Source organism: Castor canadensis, chromosome 8 (assembly GCF_047511655.1).
Source record: "Castor canadensis chromosome 8, mCasCan1.hap1v2, whole genome shotgun sequence".
In the NCBI taxonomy this organism is placed as follows: domain Eukaryota; kingdom Metazoa; phylum Chordata; class Mammalia; order Rodentia; family Castoridae; genus Castor; species Castor canadensis.
In genome coordinates, this window is record NC_133393.1 from 24,030,907 (window position 1) to 24,046,188 (window position 15,282).

At 44.1% G+C, this 15,282-nt stretch overlaps 1 pseudogene; it reads right to left on the reverse strand.

Moving 5' to 3' along the window:
• Positions 1 to 507: 507 nt before the first annotated feature.
• On the reverse strand, positions 508 to 11,931 carry LOC109680275 (butyrophilin subfamily 1 member A1-like; annotated as a pseudogene).
• Between the last annotated feature and the right edge of the window lie 3,351 nt (positions 11,932 to 15,282).

Consider the following 15,282-nt stretch of genomic DNA (forward strand, 5'->3'; position numbering starts at 1 on the left):
TCAGATCTCCTCCTAAGTGAATCAGATCTTGAAAGAGAGAGAGAGTTAAAGAAGAGAGAAAAAAGCCTCAGTGCACTGAAGTCTGGCTTCACCCAAATAGCATTGGCAGTCCAGTATAAGCCCCCAGCCCTCCCCCGAGTTCTCAGGTTGCCTGTCTTACAGCTCTAATGGGCTTGGAGATTTTCCTCCAGTTCCCAAGGGAGAAACCCTCCTTAACAAGACAGAGAAAGAGAGAGAGATAATTAGCCTGAGAGGTCCACCATAGCTAAGCCATGGTGGGGGGGCTCTCCTGGAGAACAGACTCCATCGGAGTGCCAGATGGTCACAGTCACATTCCTAGGCAGCCTTTCCCAGTTTGGCACAACCTATACCAACCTCAGGTGAAAACTGGTCCCACCATGGTCACCAAATATGATGCACAGGTGACACACACAGGAATTTCAGGTGCCCAGGGTTGAGCCTACTCTGAGAATGAAAGCACAGGCGAACTCCAGCAGCAGAGCTCAGAAACATTTTATTTGTAGACAACAGAAGAGAAAGACTGCATTGTGGGGAATGCAGGGGGACCCAGAAACTGGTGGTCCTGTGGGTCAGGGTGGAGATTGTATTTCATAGCCTTTTTGGTGTATTGCCTAAGGGCAGAGATGTCTTTCAGATGCTGATGGTTGTTTCCTGAGAAGGAAAAGTATCTCCTTGACCTCCTGCAGTCTGTCCTTATGCTGACAAGGTGACCCTGTCAGAAATCCAGGAAGAATTTATTGACTTTCCTGATCCCACACAGTTCAGGCCCATCCATAATCAAGGATGAAATAGGCAAGTTCCCTGGAAGAGATATCACAATCAAGTTTCATGGGAAAAAAATTCTAGAGTTCACAAACATTGGCCTCTGTCGCTTAGAAAATTTGAAAGGAGTTAGGGTATTGCAAGCAGAGAAGGTCCTTTCCAGTCCTAGGAGGCAGCTTCTAACAGCCCCCAGGATGCTAGACACCATGTCTCTCTCCTGTCATAAGGACTCTTCCCAAAGGCAGAACCAAGGGTCAAGGTAATAATTACTGACAAAGCCTCAGACATGCAGCATTGCTTGTCCTTTTATTCTGAACATTTTACACCTTATTCCCATGATATTTGAGTATAATGCTGTGAGGTAGTTCACCCTGTCCTCATGTCACAGCTGAGCTATGGAGGCTCCACAATATGTGGACACCTGCCCCTGGAAACAGGGTCATGTGATTAAACCCAGAGGAGGCAGGACTGCCCCAAAGCTCAGCTATGCTCTAAAGAGGACCACCATACTGGAGGCACCAACAATGGGGGATGCTCCAGGATTTAGGCAGAACAAAGGAAGACTGAAAACACATTAGAACTTCTATTATAAAATCCTTCCTCTTACCTCTTCTGATGTCCTTTGTACATTGTTTTTATAAACTGCATAATCTTATACATATTTGTTAACTGTGTTCTCAAAAATTTTACTGAAAGAAAGGAATGTGCAAAAGGGTTTGGAAATCTTCTGTAAAGTAGCAGTCTCAGAGGGGGCACCATCAGCTATCAGCTATAAGCAGCATCTGCCTGGGAGGCACCCAGCAAGAAGCTGCTCCATGGGTAGGGAAGTAACTCTAGGCCAATGAAGAAGCCACCAGGCAGTCTCCCCTGGTTTATTCAGCCTCTGCTGCCCCCTTGTGGCCATCACGTGGCAGTTAGAAACAGCACTTCCCAGCAGGAGCCTGACAAAGGAATGCAGTCATACAGACTGGAAAGCTAAGAAGTCTGGAAGGAAGCAAAGAAAATAAGACAGAACACTACATGCTGTTGGATTCTAAATTTATAAAGTTAAAGAATGGACAGATGGTAGCTATGGTGACAGAAGCTACATGAAGAGTTGCCTTCAAAGTTGAGGGATGTTTAGGACATGAAGGAACTTCAGGGAGGGACCTTGGTTGGGAAGCTGCCCCATTCCTTGATCTAGACTGGTTAGTTACACATGGGTGCACACATGTAAAAGTTCCCATGCTGGGTTGAGATCAGTTCTTCTCGTTTTTGTGGTATGCTTCAATTTTAAACAACAAAAAGCCTTCAGAGTCAAAGTGCTGATGGGCAGCAGGAGGTCACCATGGTCACAGCACAGGTGAGACAATGTAGACAGAATCCTGCTTCTCACATAATAGTCCTGGGTCCTAGTCATGGCTCTTCATAAGGTCATCTGAGTGCCAAACTCACTCAGCACTTGTGCAGATTACATGACTTAATGCAGGAAATTATTTGCGTTCTGAAGTGTTAGCTCATGAGAAGATTCTTTTCCCTACACATGCTTGCTCAGTGACAGTGAGCACTTATTCATAGTCAGCTGCGTGCACATGGGACAAAAAGTCCCTTTGATCCAGTTGGCTGACAAGACCCATAGTGAAGTACAGAACATCACACAGCAACATGGACAAGGAACACAGGCTCCCAGATACACCTCAGAAAAGGTACATCCAAGGGAAGCCCAGGAAAGTGATGCTGGAGAACTCACCTTGGTTTCCTGCTATGACCCTGGGGGACTGAATTCCCTGGGAACAAAGCTGTAAATGACCACTCAGCACCTGGTCTCTCTGAGCAGACATCTTCCTCTCTGAGAAGACCCTGACTGGGAGAATTGGAACCAGGTATTCAGAGGCTGAATCCCAGAAGGGTGGGAAAGAAAAATGATGCTATGGAGTCAGCCCTGCAGTTTCTGCAGAAAAGGAGCAGACTCCTGAGGAGAGGGACCCCACCCCACAGGAAACTCATCCCTTGCCCAGCCCCTGTGAGGACCAAGTAAGAAGAGAAATGGAGGATCCCAGGGGAGTACAATTGCACTGAGAAGCTTCAGCTACAGAGTTGTAGTGAAGGGACTGTGTCCTGGCTGAGGGCAGGAGAGCAGACAACAAGTGATTCTGAGGCAGCAGGAGCCATGACTCCCCAGCCTCCCTCCCAAGCATGAAAGGAGCAGGAGCAGCCATAGACCAAGCTGTAGTCAAAGAGAAAGCCGGACACTGAGGGAGGGAGCTGGAGAAATGACCATCCCCTGTCTCAAACCACAGGTCCCCACTAGTACCTCCCATTGGACAAAGCCAATGAGATGCCTCCAGCAGAGGCCCCAGTATGATGTGTCATACAAGTTACTCTCCCAGGTGACAAAGCAGGGAAGGGAAGAATGGACCATGGATGGGGAACAAACAGATAGAAATCAACCAACACAAAAAGGACAAAGTCAAGAGCATGGAACAGGAGGAGGGAGGTAAACATGAGAATCCTTCAAGAATATATAGATCTTACTGCTCAAGTGAAGCATTTTAACACATTTGTAAATGCCTCATTTGTCTCCTTTCCCACATACTGTGAAAAACTCAGTGCTCTCCTTTAAGATACTAAGTTATTGTGGTTTAGATGCTTCCATCACTCAGAGTTCAGTTAGCAAACAGAAACCATGTCAATTAAAAAAGAAATTTTAATATAGGAATTATTAATGCCAGGCATGGAGGTTCATGCTTGTTATCCCAGCTACACAGGAGGCCATAGTGAAGACAGTCACTGTCTGAGGCTGGTCCAGGGAAAAAACTCAAGACCCTATCTGAAACATAATTAAAAAGCCAAAGGGCTGAGGAGCATGGTTCAAGTGGTAGGTTGCTAGTATCGCAAGCAAAAGGCAGTAAGTTCAAACACCAGTACCACCAAAAAAAAATAATAAAATACCCTCCTCTAACATCTATCAGCTTTCAAGAGTTTTAAAAGCTGTTTCAAACCAAGGGCAGCTGGGTACCAGTGGCTCATGCTTATAATCCTAGCTACACAGGAGGCATTGGTCAGGAGGATCAATGGTCAAAGCCAGCCCAGGCAAATAGTTTATGAGATCCTTTCTCAAAAATACCCAATACAAAAAAGGGCTGTTGGAGTGGCTTGAGAGATAGAGCACATGCCTAACATGCAGGAGACCCTGAGTTCAAACTCCAGTACCGCCAAAAAAACCACAAGAGAGAGAAGGAGGGAGGTAGGGAGTGAGGAAGGACAGAAGGAGGAAGGGAGTAAAGGGAGAGGGAGGGAGGGAGGGAGGGAGGGAGGGAGGGAGAGAGGAAGGAAGGAAGGAAGGAAGGAAGGAAGGAAGGAAGGAAGGAAGGAAGGAAGGAAGGAAGGAAGAAGGAAGGAGGGAAGGAAGGAAAGAAGCAAGGAAGGAAGGAAGGAAGGAAGGAAGGGTGAAAATAAAGAATCAAGGGTCAAAGACATTTATCAGAAACCTGTGGAAGAGACATGTGTGTTTGAGTCTGTGTATCTGTGTGTGTGTGTTTCTTACATTGTAACCCAAAGCATCTGGGAATTGCATCACAAAGAAATGAACTAGAACTGCGTTGGCTTACAGTGCTCTCTCCAGTACAATTTATTGATAACCTAACATTTTGCCAAGTGGTAAAATAATGTTTCAGCAGAGGTAGTGACTCATGCCTACATTCCTACTTATGTGGGAAGCAGAGATTGGGAGGATCACTGAGAGCAGCTGGGGCAAAAAGTTTATGAGACCCTGTCTCAACCAGTGTCTGAGCACAGTTTTGCACACCTGTCATCCCAACTATGTGGGTAAGAGCACAGTTGGGTGGACATAGGTTCAGGCACAGTGAGACCCTATCTCAAAAATAACCAATGCAGCTGGTGCCAGTGGCTCATGTCTGTTATACTAGCTATGTAGGAGGCTGAGATCAGGAGGATTGCAGTTCAAAGTCAGTGTGGGCAAACAGTTAACAAGACCCCATCTCCAAAAAAAACAGCAAAATGGGCTGGAAGTGTGCCTCAAATTGTAGACTGCCTGCTTCACAAGCACAAAGCTCTTAGTTCAAACCCCAGATCTACAAAAAAAAAAGAAAAGAAAAGAAAAAGTAACTGAATGAAGAGAGATGAAGAAACTGATTAATGTATACAAAAAAAATCCATGTGACAAGCAAAGAGAAAATATGTAAAGCTATTACAATCCTTATTTCTGGTCACAAGACCAGAGTGAGATCTACAAATTCTTTCCTCTATTTCCCATCCTGGGTCTTCTCACCCTCAGTAGAACAATCACTGCTCAGAGTTCCTTACCTGATATAGGGACCATACTTTTACCCTTGCAGCCCTTGATAGTCCTGCCTCTTCCAGGTTGCTGTGTCCAGTCATTAATCTTTACCGTGGGAATCAGAAGTACTCAGATGCAACACATCCATGGATGAGAGCCAGGCTCATGCTCAAAGCTTTCTGCAACTCACCTTCTTCATTTATACCTTACCCTGCCATTTGCTGATGGCTATGGTAGCAATTCTCTTCTTTCCTTGGTTGCAGTGTGGACACAAAGGCAGAATTCATACCCTAAACCTTACTTCTCTGAGTTAACACAGCACAACTTTCCCACTGGTAACAGAAATCTATTGAGGTTTGAAAAACTAGGTGTGTTCCATTCATCCCAGAAAAGGACATGCATAAAGTAGAGGATTCCATTCCTTTCCTCTTAAATAAAACTCCATCACCTATCCTAATCCAGGGAAAATTTAGGATGCAAACCTTAGTCTTCAGACAGTCTAATGCATAAAAATAGAGCTGGGGACCACGCTCAATCTCCTGCTGCCTCTGCACACACTCAAGGAGGAGGATAAAGTGAGCTCCCCTTTGTTCTGCACAGCTATTCAGTCCTCAGCCTTTCACACCAAAGAGTATAAAAATCGCATGAATACCTTTTAATGCCAAAAGAAACATGATTTCCCATAGTTAAATTCATCCTTCTCTAAACCAGTTCAAACAAGTCAGCTTTTATCTTTTGCTATCTGAACACAAGGCATGTACAAGTCTCATAGTGACAGTGAATACCCGTGACTGAACACAGAGCAGCAGGACAAGGGTCCTGGACCATCCAGGACTTGTTCAGATGCTTTTGCCACAGGGAATCTGCAGTCCCACAAAGAACCACAGTGGTAGATGCCATGGAGACACAGCCTCCGGCTGGCAGGGGAGTAATGGAGATTTGCCCCATGGGGAAGCACAGCAACACCAGAGATGAGCTGAAACCTTGCTCTGGGGACTCAGAGCCTCCTCCAAAGAAGAACTGTCAACAGGCACAGGGAGCCTCTCAGAACCACTCACCATGGAGCAGATGGTCAGAGACACATCTCCAGCCCCAAAACTGAAGTATGGAAAGAGAACCCCACAGAATGAAACCTCAGAGAAGGAGAAAATGTGGGACCCATCAGTCATGTTATAGAAGGAGCCATCACCTTCACTGTAATCCAGGAAAACACCCACCCTGCAGGGATCCTGCCTAAGGGATAAGGGAGTCTTAGGTTCCATACAGGCACAATATCCATCTGCAAACCGCCCCACAACCCTAAACCCCTTCTCCGGGCACTCTGTGTACCAGCCTTTGCTGGTGCAGAGTCCATAGGCTGCTGTTCCCATTCTCAATCTCCACCTCCCAGTGACACCTTCCTGATGTGATGCCCTTAAGGCCCAGCACACTAAAGAGGCCATCGGAGTTCCCAATGTTTTCTTTCCAGGTCAAGCGTGTCCTTTCATGAGAGATGGCAAGATCTGAGTGAGCAGAGTCTGGATCCAGAGTGACAGACCCTGCAGAGAGAGTTACCAAATCATACAAGGTCCCTCCTGACCCAAATGAGGCACACAGCTATTCTACCACCACCTCAAAGAATTAGGCCACCTAGGGGAGGAAGAAGCCCCCTTACCCCAGACAAAAGACTTTGACTCAAGACAATGGTGTCCAAGCTGGAGAAGGAATCAGAAGCCTGATTTAGGGGTTAAATATGTCACAGGGCCCTTGAGAACCAGTCACAGCTTTATCATTGTCACCTATGCCACCCACCCCAACTTCATTGAAGGTGCCAGCATCTCTGGCACCACACAGAACTTAAGGAGAGGCCAGAAGTGATGGAGGCAGCAGGAGGAGAACTAGAAAGAGCACAAAGTCACTCACATGCCTGGAACATTTCCTTCCTCCATCTACAAGAGAATCACATATTTCATGTTAAGGATTTGCAGACACTGTGCACATTAGGGTCAGCACCAAGTCTAATGAAACATAGTGATGTTGGAATGACATGGGGAAATGTGTTTGAAAATATTGTGCTGATCTAGTTATTCTTGAACACACACACACACACACACACACACACACACACACACCCTACTGCAGTCTTCCCAGGAAGACTGGGCCATAAAACTCATCCTTATATCGATATGATGGATACCAAACTGAACAGAAAATGCATTGCCCATATTTCACTGCCATATTCAAATCCTAAAAGCTAGGGTTTCTTAAGATATAATTAGGGATATTAAAATTTCCAAGTCTTCCATTTACTGCTGAAGAACTGACTGAGCTGAACTTGTAGGTTGCCTCTAAGCCATGAGTAGAGAGAGAATTACATCTGCCTGAGGTGAATGTGAAGGATGACTACAAATCATGGCAGGAAGTCAGGATACAGAATCAGAGAAATCTTGCCTAGTTAGGCGGGCAATGCAGAGGTTTCTAGGATGGGAGAGAAAGAAGTTGAAGTGGGAAACTCATGTATCCATTCAGAGTCAGACACTAGTGACTGACCTCTTCCCCTTTTCACAGGCCCATGGAAGCAAAAATATCCCCTTAGGTGTGGGGGGAAACCAAAATGTTGGATCTAGTCATTTGCCTCCAACACTAATTGCCCAAAGAGATTGAAAACTTCCAGGAGAAACTCCACTTTGATTAACTATCACAGAGGTATATGTCCTAAGCTTCAAGATGGATGGATATATTAAATTCATGGTGAGGGGATTTTACAAACATAATCAAGATTAAGGTTCTTGAGAAGGGTAGGTTATCTTGAATTACCCAGGTGGGCCCACACTTATCACATGAACCCTTGAAAGCAGAGACCTTTCTTGGATCTGGTCAGAGAAACAAGATACCATCACAGACAGAACCAGGGTCACAAACATCCTGTGATGATGGATTTTGAATGGAAGAATGGTCTCATGGTCCAAGGAGTGCAGATAGCATCTAGAAGCTGGATAAGAGCCTCTAGAGAGGAACAAAGCTTTGCCCATGCCTTCTCAGACTTCTGACCTATAGAGCTGAATAAATTGTGTAGATTTAAGCCACTAAATTTGTGATGTTTTCTTTTGGCAGGAAACAGAACAACCTCCTTCCTAATATATAGGTGGTATATGCAACATGAAATAAAGCACTGATAACGGATGGTATCTGCAGAAAGCATGACATTCCCTTCCACCTGCACATCAGAAGATGAAGACCCAGAAAATCTTACATGCTCTCTGCTAAAAGGGGGAGAAACAGATAGGTGCCTAGACAGCCAGCAAACCATGGAAGTTCTCTGATCAAGAGGAAGAAGCCATGAGGTTTACTAATTTTACCACAAGTGAAATTAGTATACTAATTTTGCCACAATCTGAACATGGACTTCACTTCACTGTCAGGAGATGGGAGAAGCAATAATAACCCCAACCAGCTAAATGGGACCTACCCCTTCTTAGCATATACCAGCCCAAGGGTCTTATAAACCAGATCAGACTCACCTCCCTATGGTGAGGACCTGAAATGACTAAGAGGAAGCATCTTTTACCCACTCTCTCAAGGTCACATGATCTCCTACAAACTCCATCCACCATTTAGGGATGAAGAAAGAAAGTTCACAGGCCAAAGCAAAGTCTGTATGTGTCATAACAATCAAAAGTGTATTCAATTGGAAAGCTTTTGTTCCAGCAGGGTAGACACTTTACAACACTCTTAAAACAATTAAAGAGACAACATTCTTAAAATGATAACAATTTTTCTTGCACATTTGGACTTAAATTTGGGCCCACCATTCCTGCTTATACAGGTTCAATCAGATAAACTGGCACTTCCATCCAACTTGATGAAAACTACATCACATAGAGTGACTGGGCCAGACCCAGATGATCCTGTGAGAAAAGTGAACTTCAATTTACTCATTTTTCACCAAGACATTAGTTGGTATCTAATTGTGATTTTCTATATAATTACTGAGAGAAGTCACCAAAGTGGAAGAAAGAGGAGAAGGAGGAAAAAACTGGAATTTAATTTTGAGATCACTAATGATTCAATTGTTCCCAGTGCATTTTAATGCACTCTTCACATAATTACCACTGAAAATATTTAATTTACAAATCATCGTTCCAATTTTACAAATAGACAAGAGCAGACATTTGTCAACCTCACATTATTAACCTGTCAGTGTGAAATGGTGATTTGAGTGTAGTAAATGAAATGGGGATTACAATGTAGTAATGTTGCTTTGTTGTTAGAAAATTCCAGTGATGCATAAAAACGCATAGACATATTAATTAAGCAGAGAAGGGAGAGATGATAAAAGAAGACTATCTGATCCTTACTTTTTCATAAACAATATCCAAGGAGATTAATAAGGTTCTCTAAGTTTGTTCCTTAGGCTTCCTTGAACCTGCAGCTCTTCTCTATCTGTCTCTCAGCGTCTATATCTTCGATATGAAAAAAATTTTCCAGTGCAGGACAAACAGCATGTTACAACAACTCAGAGAACACATATCCTAAACTCACCCCAGGGTTAAAGAGTCCTCCAGAAAACCCTTCACTGCATTTGGATCCCCTTAGCAAACTCCAGCCCCAACTGCTACTGGAAGGATGAGATGCTCTCATTAGCAGAGGAAAATATAATTAGTTGTTTAATTTTAAACGGCTAAAATAAATATAAGACTTTACAGAAATATCTCTAAGAGATATCTAAGCATTGGTTACATTCTATACTCCCAAATACCCTGCAAATTCTCTTTACACTCCCCAGTCAGACCACTTGGGTTTGATTTTCTAGTTCTTGTTCACCACTCCATGCCACTCAAAATTTCTACAGATGAGTCTTGGACACTCTGATTTCTTTCTCACCTCCTTCTTTCTTCTACCACCTCATCTTCTCTGATTTGTTCCCCACCCTTCCTCCAGTTAACAATTTTAACTTCTCTGGAACTCTCCTTTTACAGTCTTCACACTTTATCCCACAAAATCCCAACCAAACGTCAACCACAACAGGCAAAATACAATTCTCCTGAAGAATAAGAAAATGGCTGTTAACAATGGTAAGTTTCATTTTTGTTCCTGTAACACAAACATAAACAGGAAATGTTGTATATAATTTCAGAGTATCACAGATACTACCACCAGACCCATAAACATCCTGGAGCCTTGGAACGCAGAATCACACACCTGTTCCAAAACACCTACTTACTCAGCAACCAAGTACCCTTAGAGGAAGAAATCCTGCAAGGACAATGAGTCAGAACTTGAGCAAACAGGGAGAACACCAATATCCAGAAGACAAGGAAAAGAACTGGACCAAAAGGGCAGGAATTTCAAGTTAAAGGGATACACAACCAAGGACCTTCTTAATGAAGATCTGAGTCCTAAACTGCCAAGTATGATTTCTGAAATCTTCTGGAGACCAGCAACACCTGACCTACAGTCACTGCCATGCTCCATCCAATCTTTCTTCACAACTGAACTGGCCATTGTTACTGCACCAACAAGAAGTGTCAGTTCAACAAGTGCCCGCTGAGGGTAACTGCTAAACCTAAAAATGACCTGCAGTAGTAGAGGTTGGGTCGAGAGTAGAGGCAGATCTTTGATCCCAAGGAGGGGGTCCTGTGGTCTTCTGATGGAAGGTACAATAATGAAAAAGACAACAGGGATAACCAGTGATAATGAAGGGAATGGCAGAAGCTGGGAGAGGTCAGGCCAGAGGAAACATGAGAGTCACTTACCTGCATACAGCTGCGCCTTCCTCCAGGCTGAAAAGGAACACACCCTGGTGAGACCTCAGCCAAATAAAAAGCTCTGCTCAGCACAAACCTGTGGGTCCTTGATTCCCCTCATTTCTAAAGATGACCTTATCCCAGAAGGAGAGAGGGCAGAAAGGAAGTGGCTTCCTGCGACATGCAGCGACAGCAGGGCGTGCTGGGAAATTACCAGAACCACAGACCAGATGGGCTATATTGCAGGCTGATTTCCACCACCGTTGCACTGCTCTGTGATTTTTTTTTATGTCAAGTAGCTGTTTGTGCCTCAAAACCCACAATTATTCATATTCTATCTTTATTCAGTTTTTCCACTTAAAAATCAAGATGATACTCTGTGAAACATTTTAGAGAACAAAAGTAATGTGTAATTATCAGAACACATTAATATCCAGCCTGCTTTTGCAAAGATACATTTGAAAAATTACTGAAAAGGAGGAGTGGTTTCAGAATACGGGTGTGCAGTAATTTCCTGGGGAAAGGGCTCAACCATCACACTGGAAACAAGCATCACTATTCTGGAGAACACTCAGCTCATCCCAGCATATTCCCATGTGTGGTCAGCATCCCAGGCCTCTCTCCATCACTTTGATCAGCACCTTCACTTGTTGGAGAGAACAGATGTCCTAAATTTATATCATTTAATGAATTCCAACTCTGATTTTTTTAGCTTCCAGGTGCAGACCAAGGCTAGATGCATCAAAGGCTAAAATCAACCAAGTGGTGTGAGGCCAGGGTTGCAATAAGATCCAGAATTGCTGCCTCCAGAAGTCACCATCGAACCCTGGCCCCCTACATCTGGGTGGAAAACATTGGCCCTGATCTAAGAGAGCCCATGGACCAGTGTTCTATCTCCCACCAGGTTCCATTTCAGCCACCGAGGAATGGAGCCCACACATCATGCATGGAAAGAAACAAGAAGAGGGACTCTGGGCAAATAAGACACCATCTGGAAAGCCACTCATCAGCCAGGTAATCTGTCTTTCTCTGACCTGAAAAGCAACACACAGGAAGCAGTGATCTAGAAGAAGAATATCCGAGACTAAGAAAACGAAGAGCGTTCAGGAGAGAAAGCAGCACTTACCAGGAACTACCCGGAGTTCATCTGAAAAACAGAAAGAAACAGCATGAATTCCCATCCACAAGAAAAGGAGAGAATGTGTGCCTGGAAAACACACACACACACACACACACAAAACTTGTCTTTCCTAGAACTTCTAACTAAAGACCACTCGAGCCTCCAGAACTCTCCAGCCACCCTCTCTGAATATCCTCAGCCACTTGCCCAAGGCCAAGGACATTGGATCTCCCTGGAGAGCTGGATCCACAGAATATGGCCCCGCCATTTTGTCCCTCAGTACCACATCTGCATTTGCCCAGCCTTCCATCTTACCAATGGCTTTTTGCTTCTTCTCCTTTGTCTGTCAGTCCTCCTCAGCCCTCTACAGATTCACCTGTTCCTGATATACCTGCAATTTGGTAGAATGTTCTCTTTTGAGAAAATAGCCAGCCCCAAAGAGTAGGAGTCCAAGTACTGTCAGGCTCATAACAAAAGCCTATTTTCCAGGAGAGGCCTGAGAGAAGAAGGGCTCTGTGGCCCAGGCAGAGACCCATCAGAGACACATCCCAGGACACCCAACCCAGTACATTCAGGGAGCCAGTCCCTTCCCCAGCTCTACTGGAAGTGCAGAGCAGCACTAACCTGGCATGAAAATGGCATGGCCTTCTCCTGGCCAAGGACGGGCTTGAGAATGGAGCAGGTCACATTTCCCACCAAGCTGTCTCCTACCACCAGAGCAGCCTCCAAAATGAACAATTCTGTAGTTTCTTGGGTGTGGGCCTCAGAGATCACCTGGAACTTCTTTCCATTGAGGCCTCCCCACTGCACCTGGGGTTTTGGGATCCACCCTGAAGCTGTGCACACCACATGAACTCCATCTTCTTCTGGCCCCTGAAAATGCAGTTTAGGGGTAGAACCCACTTCTGTGCGCGAGATGTGAGAGGGTCCTGGAGGCTGCCTTGGGCTCAGGGACCCCAGAAGTGTCTCCATGTTACACAACTCCTGGCACCTTTCACATTACATTTTGGGGGTTTTACAAAAGAATTTCCCCTGGAAATGGACAAACTGGGACACTACCACAAGAAACAGAAGGAAGGATCATAGGGACTCCTTTGTGGGCACAGGTGGTCTCAGGGGTCAATTCTTGAACCTCTAGGATCTTACCTGCTTCTATACCCACTGCATCTGTGTAAATCACTTCAAAAATTATATTGAGTGACCACTGTCTCCTGAATTCTTTTCCCATATATTAATATCCCTATGAGTCACCTTGACTGAGTTTGTTCACAAATGCTTCAAACTCAAAATTTCAGAGCTTAACTCATAATTTTACCCATTTTCTAACATATTACTTATAAAAATACCCCTGATTCTTGGCCCTTTTTCATATCATCATCCCTCTTCCCTGTAGATTTTACTGATTTTACTTTCTGCCTCTGGTCTCATTTGTGTGACTTGATCTGATTTTCCATATTGCATCTAGGCTTGGTCATGTGACTCAATTGGACCAATGAGAGATCAGCTATGGGACTGAAGCAAGGGTTTGGCAAGCACTTGCACAATAATAGGTTTTGCCCTCTGCCATTTCTACAGATAGAACAAGCCTGGAGAATATGAGACTCATGGAAAACTGCCAGGTAAACCCAGCCTTTCAGCCAGAAGCTGCCCTAAGTCAGACAATAGCCAATTATGCACCAGAAATGTGAACACCTAGCCACAACCCACGTGGTGACATTTTCAGCTGACTGAAAGGAAAAGTAACAATTAAAATTAAGAGGCTTAATGCTCCCTGTTGAGAATAAGAGAAGAAACCCCCTCCTTTTGCTTACAGCAGTTAATCTAGAAAACTTACAATTATAAATAACTTCTCTCTTTCAAATGCTTAAATACAATTTTGAAAACAAGATAGATCTTTTGCCAACTTTATAAACCAGGAATATCTTTCTGAAGAACCTGGGAGCCATCTTGAAATGTAAACAGCTAGGGAAAGGGCACCACTATGTCCTCCTTCCTGTGGGAGGACAGGAGCCTAACTCAAATGCCATCTTGCACCAAGTTGTAACACTACCTCCTGTTATAAAGACATGACAAATTTATTCTTTCTTCACATCAGTCCTGTCAGATAACACACAGTCACCCCACTTACCAGGTAAATGTAAATTGATCTATGTGTGACAAATGGTGCTTCGAATCCTCTTTGCGGATTAGAAATTCTTTATCTTGAAAACATGAATGTAATGAGTTATGTATGCTGGACTATAAAAAACGATGAGATTTTCTTTCTGGTTCCACATTCCTTCAGCAGACTGCATGTGATACCAGATTACATTCTGGTTTGGTTTGATGCTTATACAATAACAAAAGTGTTTTCTTCTCTACTACCTTTCTGAAGAGATTCTGAGACAGGAAAAGATTTTTTTTATTATATTTCCTCAATAAGACAAAAGATGGATGATTAAAACCAGGCAATATTAGCCAAGTCCAGCTCAAATTAGTTGAGTTCCCTTAATGACTGGATTCAATAAATGCTATTGCCGTATGCCCCTGAGATTTTGATTGTCTGTTACAAACAGCATCATTACAGCAATATGTAACTGTAATAAAATTATCAATATTACCACCACTAAACAAACAGTCTAAACAAAACTCTGGAGTCCTGCAGTCCCTTCTTCCCTCCTCCACTCTGTGTCCCCAATTCTTCTCAGTTGAGTCTAGTTTCTAGTCTCTGTCTGACCACTCCACTCCTACCCCAGCCACAGCCTCTCCATCTCAAAGCTGTACTCCATGCCTCCTTCTTTCTCGCCTTCCAGTCATCCTCCTCACAGCAGTCAACTTGACTATTCTCAACACTGCTCCACTTAAAATTCCTTCATCTCTGCACCCCAACTCATAACACACATAGAGCCTTAACTGATCTCGTATCTGCCTTTCTTTCCAGCATCCTTCTCAATAATTACTTTTCCTAGACTCCACCACCTAGGTCCTCCTCAGGACCCTCACTCACCCTATTTGGCAAAATGCTAATACCCACAATCACTTTGTGCCCCCACCTTTTCACCTTCCAGTCCATTGACCTCAAAGGCTCCATGGCATTATATCTGATGAGCTCTTGTGCCAGGTCAGGTCTCTACTCCTAATGACCTCATCCTGATGTGAGTGGGCAGTGATAATCCAAGACCTCCTCTTTATTCCACAATTGTCACTTCTTACCATACTCCCTCTCTCCTCCCAACAACTGTAATGGCCTCATTAAACCCAGAACACATCAGTCATTCTCCTACCTCAAAGGATTAACACTGAACACTCCATCTACATGGAACCTGGTCCCCTATATGTCTGTATGTCCAAATACCTATCACCTTCGAGCCCTGCTCAGAGTGTCAATACGGTCC